The sequence below is a fragment of the Acinonyx jubatus genome, chromosome A1, assembly GCF_027475565.1.
Source record: "Acinonyx jubatus isolate Ajub_Pintada_27869175 chromosome A1, VMU_Ajub_asm_v1.0, whole genome shotgun sequence".
NCBI lineage: Eukaryota > Metazoa > Chordata > Mammalia > Carnivora > Felidae > Acinonyx > Acinonyx jubatus.
In genome coordinates, this window is record NC_069380.1 from 150,098,233 (window position 1) to 150,116,070 (window position 17,838).

The following is a 17,838-nucleotide window of genomic DNA, read 5'->3' on the forward strand; positions in this document are numbered from 1 at the left end:
CTCTTTGCTGAATTACTATTGATGACATTAAAACCCTTTACAAATCAAGACAACACATGTGCTTGCTATTGCCACCGAAGAGCTGTCAGCAACGTTCTTTCTAGGGGTGTACCTGCCAGTTCCTTTGGGGTCAGCAAGGTTTAATCGCTCTTTACAGAATGAGACTCAAGACACCTCATTTTCTAGGTTACTTATTGCTCATGAGGGAAAATGCCCAGGGAGAGGACAACATTCACTTGAAGAAGGAATAAATGGGAAGCAAAGGGAGCAATTAATTACATTTGTTTTCATCTTCTCATACATAAGAAGGAGTATTCTCCAGATTTCTGGAAACAAAAAAGTTACTAAAAAAAAGTTACACAGCATAGGACGATCAAGGAGCCAAAACATTTCTTCATGAGCACTGACATAAACAGAGTATTACAGAAAATAAGTTGCCTGACACAAGAAAAAAATATTTCAAGACTTAAGACTTAAATGTTTGATAAATATTTAAAAGTTTTCTTTGCTCTTGAAAGTTGAGCAAGTGGGATAGCTTCATAGATAGGTAGGTCTTAAAAACTCCAACTTCAAATTATTTTCAGCCAGTGATAACGTGTTATTTGGATTTCTGCAAAAATGTTCGCTCAGAGGGACAGAAGAATCTAAAGTGCCAACAATTACGAAAGAAGTTTCAACTCAACACCTGATGGACTGTGGTTATCGGTTTCAAACTTCAGAAATTATTAGCAGCTGTTACTTTCTAAAAGCATCTAAGATAGTCAAACATTTGCCCTGGAAAAATGACACCTGTCAGAAAAAAATAACAGGATGAAATATGTCTTCATTCATTTTAAAGGATCTGTTTTATAAAAGATCTTCATCTAACCAAAAACAATCATCATTGGCATTTGTGGTTACCTTCCTAGCCCTTTCCTTCCCTTTATATTAGACTCTTTTTAAAAGAGCCTTTTAAATTCAAATTCCTCATATTTCTATCATGTTTTATTACTGAAATAACTTTAACTGTTTTGATAAAGGTTATAAAACCTACATCTACAATAGTCCTGGACTAGTAGCTAAATGCTTCTTTATTAGACTGAAAATATACTTGAGTTTTGATATTAATAATAATTTATGGGTACTTAAATTCCCCTTTTATTTTTTGTAAACATTGTTTCACAGAAAAGGTAAGATATGTTGAGAAATATTTTCTGCTTTTGATTTTCAGGATAAGAAAAAAAAAAAAAAACAGTTTACATGACCTAACGTCCTTGTTCCCTAGGTCCTGCTGCATAAAGTGAGGGAAAAGTAGGTGATTTAACAAGCAGAGCTGAGGGCTGAGTCACCACACTTGGAAGTTGCAAACTGTCATCTTATTTTTATTACTGAACACTTAATGAAAGAGTGGCGAGGTTACAAGCAGGTGGCCAGGCAAGATGCGAATGAATCACTTGGAGAAAAGGCATAAACACAGTTTGCCATAAGAGCAAGAAATTTGAAAAAGACAATCTATCACAAGATCCCATACAAGTCCTCACCCAGAAAATATCCTTTCCCCAGAGACCTTGGCCCCATATACTAACAGTAGAAATGGTAACAGCAATAATATCCACTGTGCATGTAATACACACTAGTTCCCAAGATAGACACTTCACATGTATTATTTCTGAACACTAAACTGGTCCTACAAAATGAACATCATTACTTGTGCCTATAAATCAGAAATGGGAAGCTCAGACAAGCAGAGAGGTGTATGATGCTAACCCTAAAAAGGGATGGAGCCGCATGGCTTACCTGTGTTTGACCTCAGGACTGCCTAATATCAAAGTCCACCCTCTCATCAACATACTTTGCTGCTGCATCTTTGGTTGTATACAAAGTTGTTTCTGGGAACAGTGGAACAGTAAAAGGAGATCTCAGGATTTAAATCTGAGGGGCGCCTGAGTGGCTCAGTTGGTTGAGCACCGACTTCGGCTCAGGTCACGATCTCAGTCTCTGAGTCTGAGCCCTGCATTGGGCTTTGTGCTGACGGCTCACAGCCAGGAGCCTGGAGCCTGCTTTGGATTCTGTGTGTGTGTCTCTCTCTGCTCCTCTCCTGCTCGCACTCTGTCTCTCTCTCTCAAAAATAAATAATGAAACATGAAAGGAAGGAAGGAAGGAAGGAAGGAAGGAAGGAAGGAAGGAAGGAAGGAAGGAAGGAAGGAAGGAAGGAAGGAAGGAAGGAAGGAAGATTTAAATTTGAGTCATTACAACTCAGGGTTTTATCTATCTACTCAGAAAAGAAAGTGGGAAACAAGTGTAACAGGCATATGAAATATAAATTTAATACCCAGACTCACTAAATTAGAAATTTCAATGTCATATCAAATCCTGTAGCACTTATTTTAATTTTTTTAACGTGTTTATGTCTATTTTTGAGAAAGAGCGAGTGAGCGAGCAGGGAGGGGTTGAGGAAGAGAGAGAGAATCCCAGACAGGTTCCACCCACAGAGCCCGATGAGGGCTTAACCTCACATACTATGAGATCAAGACCTGAGCCAAAATCAAGAGTCCGATGCTCAACCAGCTGAGCCACCCAGGCACATTTGTGCATTTATTTTAAATATATCACCTAAGATACGGGATGGTCTTAATAAATCATATGAATCCCCCTCCTTTTCTTTTACTTCCTCACTTTACAAATGCTGAATCAGGCAGAAAGTAAACTTAATCTAGTGTTTTGATCAGGATTTGGGTTAGAACCAAACCATTCACACAGTCCTGAGGGTAAGAACAAAGTTCAGATGAAGGGAATGAAACAAGGCAGGCCTTTCCATCCAGCATAGAACCTGTAATTCTAATTTATTAGCCCTGACCTGCCCCTGACCACACAGGAGAAGCTAGTCTCTGACTCCTGGGACTCTTCTTCCCTAGTCCTGATGCCCAGAAGGAAATGCTTCTAGCTTCTCCTAACTTGTCATATGTAATGCATTAGTAGTAATAACCATGCAATCACTGCTAGTTCAAAATGTGGTCCTGAACATTTTCATCAACATACAACTGTACTTTTAAATGATTCTCAAAGTTTTACTGAGCTATGATTTCTAGCTTATTGTCAAGGAAGGCCAAATTTGGACTTCAAGAAATATTCTAATTACTTGGAAAATTCATGAACTCCCTAGAAACATGACTACAGAGTGACAATCTGAGGGAGAATCCTTTAACAGAATAAAGGGTCCATAATTATAAACAGAGAGACCCCCCTCAAAGCAGTACACACTGAAATGAAGGTGCCTTTCTCTGCAAATAGTGCTTGATAACCAGGAAAGGGATATTTTAAGTTGGAGAACCCGTTAGCTTTCATTCTGTTTTATTTTAATCTTGTATTTCTTTGTAATTACACTATAAACAGTTCATCACAGAAATCTGTTAATATGCTGCAGATGGTGAGGGGATCGTACAGGGCTTTGTTCTTCAGCATCTTGGTCATGTACCTCATCCAAATAGGTCCCTATGTTACATTTAAGAAGAGGTATTTATGTTCTAGCTACTTTTCTATTGTTCACAAAAGAAAAAGTATCATTCTTCAGAACCAAACACAAGAAACTCAACACCTGGGTTATTTTTGACTTCCCCTGAAACTGTATTTCACTGTATAAAACATATTTACTAAACTTTAAGTGTTTAAGAATGTCAAAAAAAAGACATTGTTACTATTTCTGGAAAATTGCATAAAGCTTCATGAATTAGTCTTTACAAACTAATTTGAACATCTCACAGTTTCATAGAACTTCTAAATATTATAATATCATTTCAATATGTCCTTTTTAATCTTTTAGTTTTATTCAAAATTAATGTCTCCCCCCTAATATTAGTAAAAACTATCAGAGTAAGCTGAGTAACAGATTTCAGCATTATCAGTAAGGCAGGTTCTGTATGCCTTGCCAATATCTTTGTAGGTCTCCTTGTTAATCATTTTACTTTATCATTTATTCCACATATATTTCCATGAAGAGTTCTTAACTTGATGAAAATCTGATTTCTTGATCCACAATCAAATCTTACTATGGCCAGCTGCTATGTCTTCATAACTGTGAAAATATTATATCTCTTTGCAAGTTGGCTCTAATACAAGAAAGGTTACTAAACTAACCCAATTAAATTGAGTATATCTGCAAGTTTAGATGATTACTGCTGTTGTCTGTGAGGGCTGGGATCCAACGTGATGGATTGCTGGCTACCCTAGTGAATTCTAAAGGGGAAAAATATCCCATTCTGGATTAGCTTGAATTGGCTTACATAAAGGTTTTATGATGCAAATTGGAGATATTGGACTTAGCAACAACCTACACTATCTGTTATATTCTTCTGTCTCATAGTCATAGGAAGCTTCCTTGAGTGTGACGCTCCATCCTCATTAATAAGCTCTGTGTTGTACATCTTTGTCTGATATGAAGCTGCCATACCTTGTCACCAATTATAGACTCTGAAAAGACCCATCTCATTATAGTACTTAAATTGCTTGTTCCTGAAGGTGATGCTTGGTGTGTCTGTTCTGCCTCTTGCCAACAGGAAAATCACCCTTGAAGTGAATAGATGTCAGTCAAAAGCTACAAAAGAAAAGCAAAAAGAATAAAAAAAAAAACCTGGCTAGAATATTTATCAGCTTATTGCACATAAAAAAAAAAAGATTAGAAAAATAAAATGCAAGGCTAAAAGACACACTTTTCAACACTTTAATCGTATGAAATACATCTGTCCATGCATTTGGGACCAAGCAGATATTTTTTTTAATGCAAATCACACATGTGGACTATTCACCATTCTGTCACTGTCACACTAAGGGAAGGAGGTAATGTTTGCAAACACTTTTTCTCTGTTTCTCATTGCATCACTAGGTGACAGGAAACTGAGCCCCACGTAAGAGAATTCTTATCCTTGGATGGCATCGCTCTGTATGGCAAACCTGGTACAAGGGGGTTTTAGATAAATTGTGACTGAGCAGTAAATTGAGACATCAATTCATAGGAATTGCTAAGTCAACTGGGCAAGAAAAGGCATAGCAGAATACTCTTCTGCTAAAGGAAAGCTAACATATCAGTCTTGAGGATATGCAAAACGCATCTGAGATGTATTGAAAGGACACCTATTCCCAGATATGATAAAATTCTATTTATTCCATTTCAAAACAGAAAATTTCTTCACAAATTCCCCTTACTAATAAACCTCATTATAATCATGTGGAGGGAAAAATGTTTGCGCTCCTTTGCTTTTGGAATGTACAAGTTTGTTTACAAGCTATCCAATCAAGACTATTTTAATGATGGGGACTCTCCCAAGGCAATCTCATTCAAATATCTGTCCCACACTGTGCCCAGAACTGAGTCAGCCAAGGGCAAAATGAACAGGCTCACAAACGTCCTCAGAAACTAGCATGCAGGTCCTAGCTCAGCCCCTGGAACGCAAATATATCCCAGTCCTTTACAATATGTATCAAAAGTATGTGCAGGTCTTTTGATGTTGTTCAAAATGTTAAGCCTTTTTTGGAAATTAAATGTTCAATATTAACACCATTAGACTTCTCTTTAACAAGAAGGTCAATAAATTATGCCCATTTATTTAAAAAGCCCCTTCGTCTAGTTAACTATACTCTCAAATGCGGCGAGAACATGTTCTCATATGATATCCATTTGTGTATACAGATGTACCCACATACAAGCTTTCAGAAGAAACGGAGAAAAAACAATCACATCAGATAGAGAACATTCATATTGAAAACACACTTGGTACAAGACATTTGTACAGGATATAACTCATATTTCTAGTTCCAGACTTGGTATTATCGCCACCATTTCCTCATAGGAGTTTGTGCAATCTAAGAGTACATGATCTGAATCTGAGAGATAGAGCAAACTTAACTGTTCACTCCTGGACAAAAGAGCAATGGAATTCTGGCATAATCATTCCATTCAAAACAGCCTTCCGTTAGTTGGTATTTAGGAGCATTTTGGCCTTTTTTAGCAGATCTGAGAACTTAGAACATTATTATTATCACTATCTTTTTACTAGTCTTTACTAGCCTTTACTAGTTCTACAAAGGTTATAGTAAACTGTAAAGGATCAAACATTTGTAAGTTCTTATTACAACCCAGTTCCTCAAGGAGAAGTTATGATGCATATAAAGGCATTTTGACATTTAATTAAATAAATGAATATTATTTTTCAACTATACTGTGTAGGTATTTTTTAAAAGAAACTTAATTAAGTAGAAATCCAAAACACATGTTGGATTGAAGTTGAACTCACATTTCCCCAGTTATCAAATGAACATGAAAGTATAAGTGCTAACTACGATGAAGGCAAAAAACCTCAACACACTTTATCTTTATTTAGTACAGAATAAATAAACTCTTTCTTTGAAGAAGGATACTGTCTCACTTCTGATAATGGGGCAACTTTTTAAGTAGGATTACAGGGAAAGGATTTTTTTCTTGAACACATCTTTTCATATGTGATGTTGGTAGCAGTATATGATAACTGAAGACTATTTACATCACTACCACTTTATTCTCTGTGTATATCAGTTTGACCATAAGCATGCACAAAAAAGCCGTGTTCCCTTGTCCGAAAAAAATGCCAACTCAAAAATGCAAATAAGAAATGGCATTAGACACAAACAGCGATTTGTTTTTCAAGAAAAACAGTCATATAAGGAACTGAGTTTGCTTTACTGCACACGACTTAGGAGGCTACATACATTCTCCATGGCCAAAACTTACACTTGAGTTTGTGCAAGAAACAATTAGTGATAATGTTTTTCTCATCATACCTAGCTCCTATTAATAAACTTTTGTTTCGAACGTGAATGTGGACACTCTCATTTCCTTTGCTTCTCTTAAAACCAGTGACCTCCATCTTCCTCTTAGGTTCCCAGTTTCTCCCTGGTCCTCCCTTAACAGAACACATGCTGTTACTGTAACTGTCTTCACTAGTCCTTCATATTCCACTATGTGCTGCCTTCCGTCCCTTGCACTTTTCAGAAATGTATTCTTCCACTGTGAGACGTTTATCTTCACTGTAAGAAGATTCTGCTATTGATGTTTGCAAATATTAATAATGAAATGTGTCACTATTAGATACCTAATACCATAAAATACCCAGAATCTAATGTTATTCAGGGTGGTTTCATTTTCTGCTTAAGTCCTGAAATCAGAATTACTTTGTTTTCCAAACATAGGAATGTATTTTTAAATAGTTTGGTAGAGTTCAGTAATTATCTAAAAGATAGCTCATTTTAATGCTAACACTTTTTAGAGCTATCATCTTTGGTTGTGCAGTTTGGCATTAAACTATCTTAGGGTATACTATTCAGACAGACAACAAGATGAATCACCTCCTAACTAAGTTCCTGCAAGGGAAAAACGGCACTACAGTGCATTGGCATCCCTGGGTGAACTTGAACTTCTAAGCTCCACAATGTAGGGCCCTAAACATCTTTAATAACGTGGTTATTAGTATTCATGGGAGTAACAAATGATATTTTTAGAGTGCTGATTATTACATTTTAATATTAAAGGGAACTGCACACATAAGCACATGGGTGTCTCCCTGAAATAGTGAACACTCATAAAGAACAATTACTAAAAGGCTCTGTTTGCCACAATCTGGCTGTCTTGATCAGTTTCAAACAGTGAGTCATATTAGATAAATAAAAACAGAAGACATCTTTGCTCTCCTCACACAGGTAAAAACCAGCCTGTATGGAAAATGTTCATAAAACATTTTCACTCTGAGGACTTACAAGAATACAATCTTCCTCTCACTGCACGTATAAAGTACCATCTAATAAATCAGGTATACTAGCTCCAAAACCAGTTTGGGTTTTTGATTCTTTGATTACATAACTGGTAACGAGAGATTCAAATATTACATGTAAAGTAAAAAATAGAACACTGTATTTGAGAAACAATTTTTCTCTTATCCTTTAATATTACTAAACAGAACTCAAACTGAGTTGCCATCACTTTAATTTCTATCTGTTATACACTTCTAATGGCCAAAATATAAATGAAATGAACTAGCAGCTTTTAAGCCCCTATTCAGAACTATTTTTAATTGAGATGGTGACTCCTTGCTGAGAATTCAAAACCATCTTCCTTTTTTAAAAGAAAAAAAGTAATTTTCTCTCAAAGGGATATCTGCCTCTGAATGCTTTCATAATTCTGTGTAGATTTATTTTTTGCTATGGCGTACTCATATTTACTTAAAAAGCAATCAGTAAAAGCAAATTATTTTTATTTCCCTCAAAAATATATAAAGGGATTCAATTTCCAAGTATATACGTATTAATGATCAAAAATTTTTAATTCTACAAAGTAGACCAGAGTTTAAAATTACCCTTTTGCTTTACTAGGTAAGTAGACAAATTTTCAAAATTATTTTACTATCAACAGAGCATTCAACTCAACATTTGTTGGAGTACAAGAAGAATCATATAGCTGATGTATAAAATGTATAAAATATTATGCAATGTTCTTAACATGAGGAAAGTTACAAGAATCAAATACTTGGGGGTGCATTCTGCATTCTTATTTTTGCTTTTAAGGAAGAGATTATCCTTGGTTTCTGTCAAGAATAGCATTTATAAAACTTCTGTTCTTAAGGTTAGTTCTTATATTATTTCTGCCTTTCATTTCTACAGCTCCCCTTTTTGAATCAACGTAACTAAAAAGACACTCAAAGTTTTCTAAAGTGTGCAGCAACCCATTTCCACAACCTCAATTATATCTAGATTCAGGTTCCAGCCTCACAGGAAGTAAATAAGAAGGTCTTGGGAAGAACGAAGAAAAACTCATAAAGATCATGAGTTTTGCAGAGGAAGCATGTCCAGCTCTCAAATAACAATCAAATGCCCTGGTATTTAATGTAGAGTTAAGTGTATTCACTTAACAAATTGGTCCACCTGGTTCTCTTGGAAACCTTGATTTCTTACCAAATGATAGTGAATGCTTGATAAGAAATGTAAGAAGGATTAATATTTGACCTACTGTGAAATGACACTTTACAATGGGAAAATATATATATATAAACATATATATATTTATATATATATATTATATATATTAATATATATATTATATATATTATAATATATATATAATATATAATATATATAATATATATTATAATATATATTATATATACATTATATAATATATATAATATATATAAATAAAATGGGCATCAAAATCACTATTTACCTATAGTCATTTACTTTAGAAGCAAACCTAACCTCAGTAGTCTTGGATCATTAATGTATTGGAATTCATACAAAAACTATTGGACATAATTACGAGCCCACATAATTAAGAAAGTATTAAATGTTACTTTTACAATCTACTTAACAAGGCAAAAAATAGTCATAACATTTTTGATGAGCATCTACAAAAAAGTAAATAATTTCAGATATTAGCCTTTAAATGGATATTTTAAGTATTAGGAATGTTCTTTTTGGGTTGAAAATATCAATTTTTCAACATACTAAATATGAAACAATTTTATCTTATAGACAGCTTAATGTAAATAAAAGAACGGTATAAACTAAACCCTGCAAATGTGAAGTCATGAACTAGGAAATTATCCTTCTCTTTTTATATTAAGAGTAGTTTATAATATCTTGACTATATCAGGTGATATGAGAATAAAAGAATATACGTGTTACAACAAAGCAGCCAAGAATATTCAATGGGGAAAAGATGGTCTCTTTAATAAATGGTGCTAAGAAAAATGACAGCCTACTGCAAAAGACAACCTGGGCCACTATCTTTCACCATACACAGAAAATAAGTCAAAACAAATCACAGACAGATATGTTGCTCGACATAGATCCTGGTGATGACTTTTTAAATATGATACCAAAAGCAAGAAAAGCAAATAAACGAGTGGGACTATAGGAAACTAAAAAGCTTCTGCATAGCAAAAAACAAAGCCTCACCCCCAAAAAACAAAACAAAACAAAACAAAACAAAAAACAGAATGAAGCATCAACCTATGGAATCAAAGAAAATGTTTGGTTTTTTAAAATTATTTATTTTAGAAAAAGAGAAACAGTGAGGGAGAATGGGAGTGGGGGAGGGGCAGAGAGAGAGAGAGAGAGAGAGAGAGAGAGAGAGAGACAGAGACAGAAGCCCAAGCAGGTTCTGTGCTGACAGTACAGAGCCTGTTGCAGAGCTTGGTCTCACAAACCATGAGATCAGGACCTAAATCGAAATCAAGAGTCAGATGCTTAACCAACTGAGTCATCCAGGCACACTGTGAATGGAAGAAAATATCTGTAAATTATGTATCTGATAAGTGACTAATATCCAAAATATATACAGAACTCAAACAATGCAACAGTGGAAAACCATGTGATTACAACATAGGCCAAAGACTCAAAGTAGTTACACAGATAGCCAACAAGTACATGAAAAGATGCTCTACATCATTAATCATCAGAGAAATTCAAATAAAAACCACAAGGAGACATGACCTCACACCTGTAAAACGGTTATTATCAAAAAGACTTGAAGTAAACCAGTGTTGGCAAGAATGAAGAGAAAAGCAAACTGTTAAGCCCTGTTGGTGGGAATATAAATTTTAACAGCCACTATGGAAGAGGACATGGAGGTTCATCAAAAAATTAAAAATAAAACTGTAATATAATCCAGCAGTTCTTTTTCTGGGTAATTTTTTTTAATGTTTATTTATTTCTGGCAGAGAGAGAGAGAGAGAGAAAGAGTGCAAGTGGGAGAGGGTCAGAGAGAGAGGGAGACAGTATCCAAAGCAGGCTCCAGGCTCTGAGCTGTCAGCACAGAGCCCGACAGGGGGCTCAAACTCACGAACCACGAGATCATGACCTGAGCTGAAGTCAGACGCTTAACCAGTTGAGTCACCCAGGAGCCCCTCACTTCTGGGTATTTATTCAAGAAAATGAAAACATTAATTTGAAAAGACATATGCATGCCCACGTTCACTGCAGCATTATTTACAACAGCCAAGATATGGAAACAACCTAAGTGTCCATCAATGAATGAGTACACACACACACACACACACACACACACAATAAAATACTATTTAGCCACAAAAAAAGAATGAAATCTTGCCACTTGCGAAAACATGGATGGACCTTGTGGGTATTATGCAAAGCTAATTAATAATATATATGTACTATAAGTATAGAATATACAATATATACTGTAATATAGTATAGTATATAATATACAACATAGTAAATATGTAATAATATAATAATATAGTAATATAGTGTACATATATGTATATGTATTAAATAAGCTCATAAAGAGAACAGATGGGTAGTTGCCAGAGGTATGGGGTGTGGAGTGGGAGAAATGGGTGAATTTTTTTTAGTTTAAATAAGTTGAATTTAAAAAATGAAAAATATATATATATAAAGAACAAAGACATGTATATATGGTGAAGTTAACCAAAAGATAGACTTGATTCCTTTTTGTATTAAATTAAATCAGTATGCAGGTTCTGTGCTGACAGCTCAGAGCCTGGAGGTTGCTTCATATTCTGGGTCTCCCTGTTTCTCTTGGCCCCTCTCCTACTTGTGCTCTGTCTCACTCTTTCTCTCAAAAATAAACATTAAAAACATTTTTTTAAAAGGGGGTGCCTGGGTAGCTCTGTCAGTTAAGCATCCGGCTTTGGCTCAGGTCATGATCTCGTGGTTTGTGAGTTTGAGCCCCTCATCAGGCTCCGTGCTGACAGTGCAGTGCCTGGAGCCTGCTTCATATTCTGAGTCTCCCTCTCTCTCTCGGTCCCTCCCTCACTTGTCCTTGTCTCACTCTCTCAAGAATAAATAAACATTTAAAAAAATTTTAATTAAATCAGTATGTAAAAGTGTGGCCCGATGTAATGTTGTCTTCTATTACAGTAAGTACTTTTTGCTCTTATGAGAATAAAACATCTGCCCAAGCCTTTTTTTTTAATGACACTAGCTCCTGTTCACAAATATGGTATACTTTTTGTATATTTGCTCCAAACTCTTTCATGTTTCCACTCAGTTGTCAGGATTTCTCAACACTTTAATTCTACTAATCCTATACTGTTTGTATTTCTGTCATCTCTGGTCCCTTCATGAATTGTATAGCCCAAGGCAAGAGGAAATCTTTGGTTATAAATGGGAAATAGCATCTGAACACGCTTAGAAGACTGGTACTATATCAGACTCTTAAGGGAAAAACTTTCCTTCTTGACCAAAACAACTAAAATAGATTGATGAAGAGGCAGAGACAACAAATGGTTGACTCCAAACAGATAATATTCTATCTAAAGCATCATCATCCAATAGAACTTTCTGCTGTGATAAAAGTTCTATCACGAACGACTGTAATGTAGTTGCTAGCCACATATGGTTGCTGAATATTTGAAATGTGACTACTGAGACCGAGAAACTGAATTTGAATTGTTGTTTATTTTTAATTAATATAAACTTAAATACTTTCGTGTGGCCACTGGCTATCATTTTGGACTGTGCTGTTCTATAATATTAACCAAGATACCATGGTTAATTTGGTTTGATCCCAAAGCCTGGAATGTTCATTACAAGAAATCTCATAGAATTGAGAAAGAAGCTTACATATGTATGTAAAAATACATAGATTTTTTATACTCTACATTTCCCAAGAGATTACTGCAGGTTATTTATAATGTTCCTTAGCTAGATTTATATAAATATAGTTCTATAAATTATGAATTTCTGAATATCCTATATAAGATTTTATCTTTTCCACATTTACTATGTAACTCAGGTTTAAAATTTATTCTACCTAGAGTATAATATACTCACTTATTTTTAAATTTTTGTTACAGAAAAATTCAAATTTACTTTTTAAAGAATACTCTAGTAAACCACTTTATACTCCTGTATATTGATACTTATACCCATTTCTCTCCAAGTCCATATTATCTTGAAGCACATCATAGCTGACTTAAGAGGCCAAGCTCTTAACTGCTACACTATGCTATAGTGAGACACAGAATTGTTATTTTTATTTTTTTAGTGTTTATTTTTGAGAGAGAGAGAGACAGGGTGCAACCAGTGGGGTCAGGGAGAGTGCGAGACACATAATCGGAAGCAGGCTGCAGGCTCTGAGCTGTCAGCACAGAGTGTGACGTGGGGCTCGAACTCCCAAAACACAAGATCATGACCTGAGCCAAAGTGTGATGCTCAACTGACCGAGCCACCCAGGCACTCCAAAAAATGGAATTATTAAATATGTCTAAGGAGAGAAGACACAAAAGTGAATTGTTTTTTAAGAAAATTATTAATCTGTCAAGAATAATGAAAATTCAATTGAAGAAATAAAAATTCAAAGAGTAACAAGAAGATACCTCACCTCATGTCAAGAAATATCCACAGCCGGAAACATGAGGAAACAGATGAGAGTTGTAGCTCTATGCTAAGTGATGAGTGAATGAACTCACCCGTGGAAAAGACACATATACACTACTGACAACCACTGTGACCCAACATCCCAAAGATGGAAGAAATTTAGAAGGTAAAAAATAATAGTAACAAAAACAATAAAATCTGAAAGACTCTTTTTACAGGTCTCCTTCCATTCCTCTACTTCACTAAGTCAAAAAGTATAGCCTCCTCAGAACCAAAGCATTCTCTGAATGGAATGTCTGAAGCTCTCTGAAGCATGGATAGTGATTTTTCTCACACAGAATGTCTGACGGATGTGGATGCATACCTTTTTAAATCAGTGTCTGGCACAAAGATCTGTCAAGGTCTTTGACACCTTGCAGTATTCAGCACTATTTCTCAATGTCCTCAACGATCTTTATTTCCCAAGGTTCACTTTACAAAGTTGTTTTTTTTTTTGGCAGTTGATTCTTATTTTTATATCACGAATGATTCTCAGTTTTCAATTTCCAAACATCTTTCCTCTTCTATCAGTAAGCTTAATTAACATGACTGTCTCAACTGAAAGAATGAAAATATATGCCTTTATGTCAATAGAAGTGAAGAGTTACTGTATGAATTATGATTACTAAAGATAAATTTCTAGACTACTCTTTGTATTGAGTAATTGTGCCTAGACATTATAAAGTCTTCAATTTTTGGAGAAGTGCTACCTGACAATACCTAAACAGCAAAACTTGTAATGGTTAAGATGACAGGACCATGTGTTGAGAACATCTCATCTCCTCTTAAATATAATTGACTGAAAGGGAATACACAGGAAAAATAAAACATAACCTTAAACTATGATTTATTCTTGCAATAGAATACTAGTCAGCATTTTTAATTAATTAACTGGAGAAGGAACTATACTAGACAGTCAGGACATATGTCAATATACATAATGTTGAGTAAAGCCAAGCAAAGTACCAAATTACATAGTATTTTTTTCAATATATGAAGTTTATTGTCAAATTGGTTTCCATACAACACCCAGTGCTCATCCCAAAAGGTGCCCTCCTCAATACCCATCACCCACCCTCCCCTCCCTCCCACCCCCCCCATCAACCCTCAGTTTGTTCTCAGTTTTTAAGAGTCTCTTATGATTTGACTCTCTTCCACTCTAGCCACTCTGGAAAACAGTGTGGAGGTTCCTCAAAAAATTAAAAATAGACCTACCCTATGACCCAGCAGTAGCACTGCTAGGAATTTACCCAAGGGATACAGGAGTACTGATGCATAGGGGCACTTGTACCCCAATGGTTATAGCAGCACTCTCAACAATAGCCAAATTATGGAAAGAGCCTAAATGTCCAGCAACTGATGGATGGATTAAGAAATTGTGGTTTATATACACAATGGAGTACTACGTGGCAATGAGAAAGAATGAAATATGGCCCTTTGTAGCAACATGGATGGAACTGGAGAGTGTGATGCTAAGTGAAATAAGCCATACAGAGAAAGACAGATACCATATGATTTCACTCTTATGTGGACCCTGAGAAACTTAACAGAAACCCATGGGGGAGGGGAAGGATAAAAAAAGAAAAAAAAAACCAAATTACATAGTATTAATAATGTCATATGTGTAAATATTAACATATCCAGAATATACATATGTATATTTTTATATAAATGAGGTACATAATTATATAAATATCATATAAATATTTGCATACATATAAATTATTGAAATGTATTATCTATATACAAATCATAATATATTTTTATATTATATATATATATAAATTTACAATGCATAAGATTCAGAATTGGAGAATTTTTTTGCAAATCATGTATTAAGTAACTCCTCTCCAGGATACATAAAGAACATTCATAACTCATCAATCAATAAGTAAACAACCCAATTTTAAAGTGTATAATAGTAGATCTGATAGGTATTTCTCCAAAGATGATATGTATGTGGGGACTAAACACATGAAAGGATGCTCAACATTATTAGTCATTCGAGAAATGCAAATTAAAACTACATGAAGTAATACTTCACACTCACTAGGATGAGGAGAAATTGGAACCCTCAAACATTCTTGGTAGAAATAAAAAGTGGTACAGTCATTTGGACAACAGGTAATTCCTCAAAATAGTAAAGAATGAGTTCTAATATGATAAGCACAATTGCATTTCTAGGAATATACACAAGATATAAATAAAACATATTAAACAAAAACATGCATATGTATGTTTATAAAATTTTTCTTAACTTCCAAAAAAGTGGGATATGACCCAAATGTCCACAAAGTGATAAAAGGCAAAATAAAAAATGGTTTATCCATACAGTGCAGTTATTATTTGGAGGTAAAAAGAAACAAAGTACTACAACATGGATGAACATTTGAAAGCATTATACTAAATAAATGCAACAAGTCACAAAAGACCATGAGATATATGATTTCACTTCTATAAAATGTCCAGAATAGGCAAATCTATGGAGACAGAAAATAGATCATTTGTTGTCAAGGGCTGGTGATACTGCAGAGGAATGGAGAGTGGCCCCTACTGGATCCAGGTGTCTTTTTAGTGACCCAAACATGTTTTAAATTTTTTGTAATAATGGTTACAATGGTTGTATATCCTCTGAGTAGACTACAAAGCATTGAATGTACACTTTCAATAGATGGATCATAGGGCAGGGGAATCATATATCCAAACAACTGTTTAAATAAAAAATTTAATAAATAATATATATATATATATTATATATAACGTAAATATATATAATATATATAATATAAATTTATATAAATAAATGTATATAATATAAACATATATAAATATATATTTATATATATTTTGGAGTAATACCTTGATTAAAGAAAAAGTAGAAAGGGATGCAGGTGCTTTTGATACTTGTGCTACTTTTTTAAACACACAATGTTAAGATTTCTTAAATGTAATTTTAGACATGCTGTATCTGTTAATGTTTTTGTTCTTTTTAAAAAAGTTTTAAATAGTTCTCACTGAAATTAAATATTTAAAACATACTTAAAACCAAGGGTAGGAGTTTTCACATAAATATCACTTATTCTTCATAATTCTCTAAGATATGCCTATTTTGCATACAGTGAAACTGAGACTTGGATGCTCAGTTGAGCATAGTTACAAAGTTAATAAATAGTAATACCAAGACTTGAACCCAGAGCCATCAGTTACACAACATCTCACACTGCACCATACTTCTTAGCCATCTATCTAATAAAGCAATTTTATAAAGAAATGTTAAAGGACAATTTGGTAACATTTCCACTAATATTTAAATTTCAAAGTATTTAAGGTCGCTCAAATAATTTATACTCTAGTCTTGCCCGACAGTTCATCTTCAACCTTCAAAATCGTCTGGCATCAAAACATCTCTGGATGTTTAGCCTGGCAGGATCTTAATTACCTCTTTAACTTTCTCAGGGGTAGTAGTTAGATCTCCCACTTCTCCCACATCATTTAACTTCTGATGGTCTGTCAACATCAGCTTCCATCTTAATGCTGAAATGCTCCAGCACACAACTCAGCATTTTTCCTGCATGACCATGGTTTCCTAAAGCCAACATACTTCCAGAGCATAATGCAGACAACTAGCCTTTCCTTCAGCTGAGTTTCTAACCCAAGAGTTGCCAACTTCAACTCATATTACAATTATCTAAAGAATTTTAAATATATTAGTTTCCCAGACAAACTTTTGCACTATCTTAAAATTTTTATATTATTTTTCAGTTTCTTTATATTTGTAGTTTTCTCCTCCAACCCATTATTTCCTTAGACTGATCTCTTAAAGACCCAGGCCACTTCACCTATTGAGTGTTCCATAGTTTAGATCTTGCATGCTCCTGGTATAGTTAAGCATGTGCCTCTGTTCTCTATGTTTCCTGTAAACCAGAAGTTGGCTATAGAAGCTTGGTTGGACTCTTTTGGTCTTTTGTCACGTCTGTGAGGAGTGTTGCATCCTTAGACCAGCAGGAATATGATGTTACCATCCATCGATACTAATGCACAGATATATAATTCACTGAAGTTTGAAAAATGGTGACAGATGAATTCTATCATTTTCTGACCTATGAATTGGAACATATCTTATAAAGAAATACTTCTCCTTACCTACCACTTGGAAAAATACATGTTTGATTCTTTATCTCTATTTACTTATTTTTAAGGTAATAGTTTGCTCTTCTTTTGAAGTAACCCATTACTCATTTTAAAAATTAAATTCATAAATTTAAACATATATTATGAGCTTCAATCTATTGCCATTAATATTTTTACAGAGTTAATTATTCGATTTTTGGCCAGTGGAAGCCTCTTCCTGTGGTTAGCTCTTGTGCTTCTTTGCTATGGCGAGTAGTCTTAGATACGTTCATTCTTCTAGTATGAAAGGAGATCCAAATTAATCTT

General features: G+C 34.5%; 1 long non-coding RNA gene across 1 annotated transcript in view; it reads right to left on the reverse strand.

The window, feature by feature from the left end:
* LOC128316099 (uncharacterized) overlaps positions 1 to 17,838 on the reverse strand; it is a 149,084-nt gene that overhangs the window by 14,769 nt on the left and 116,477 nt on the right. The window contains exon 2 of the long non-coding RNA XR_008299605.1: positions 4,427 to 4,570. This is a non-coding gene — a long non-coding RNA (uncharacterized LOC128316099). The remainder of the gene's footprint in view (positions 1 to 4,426; positions 4,571 to 17,838) is intronic.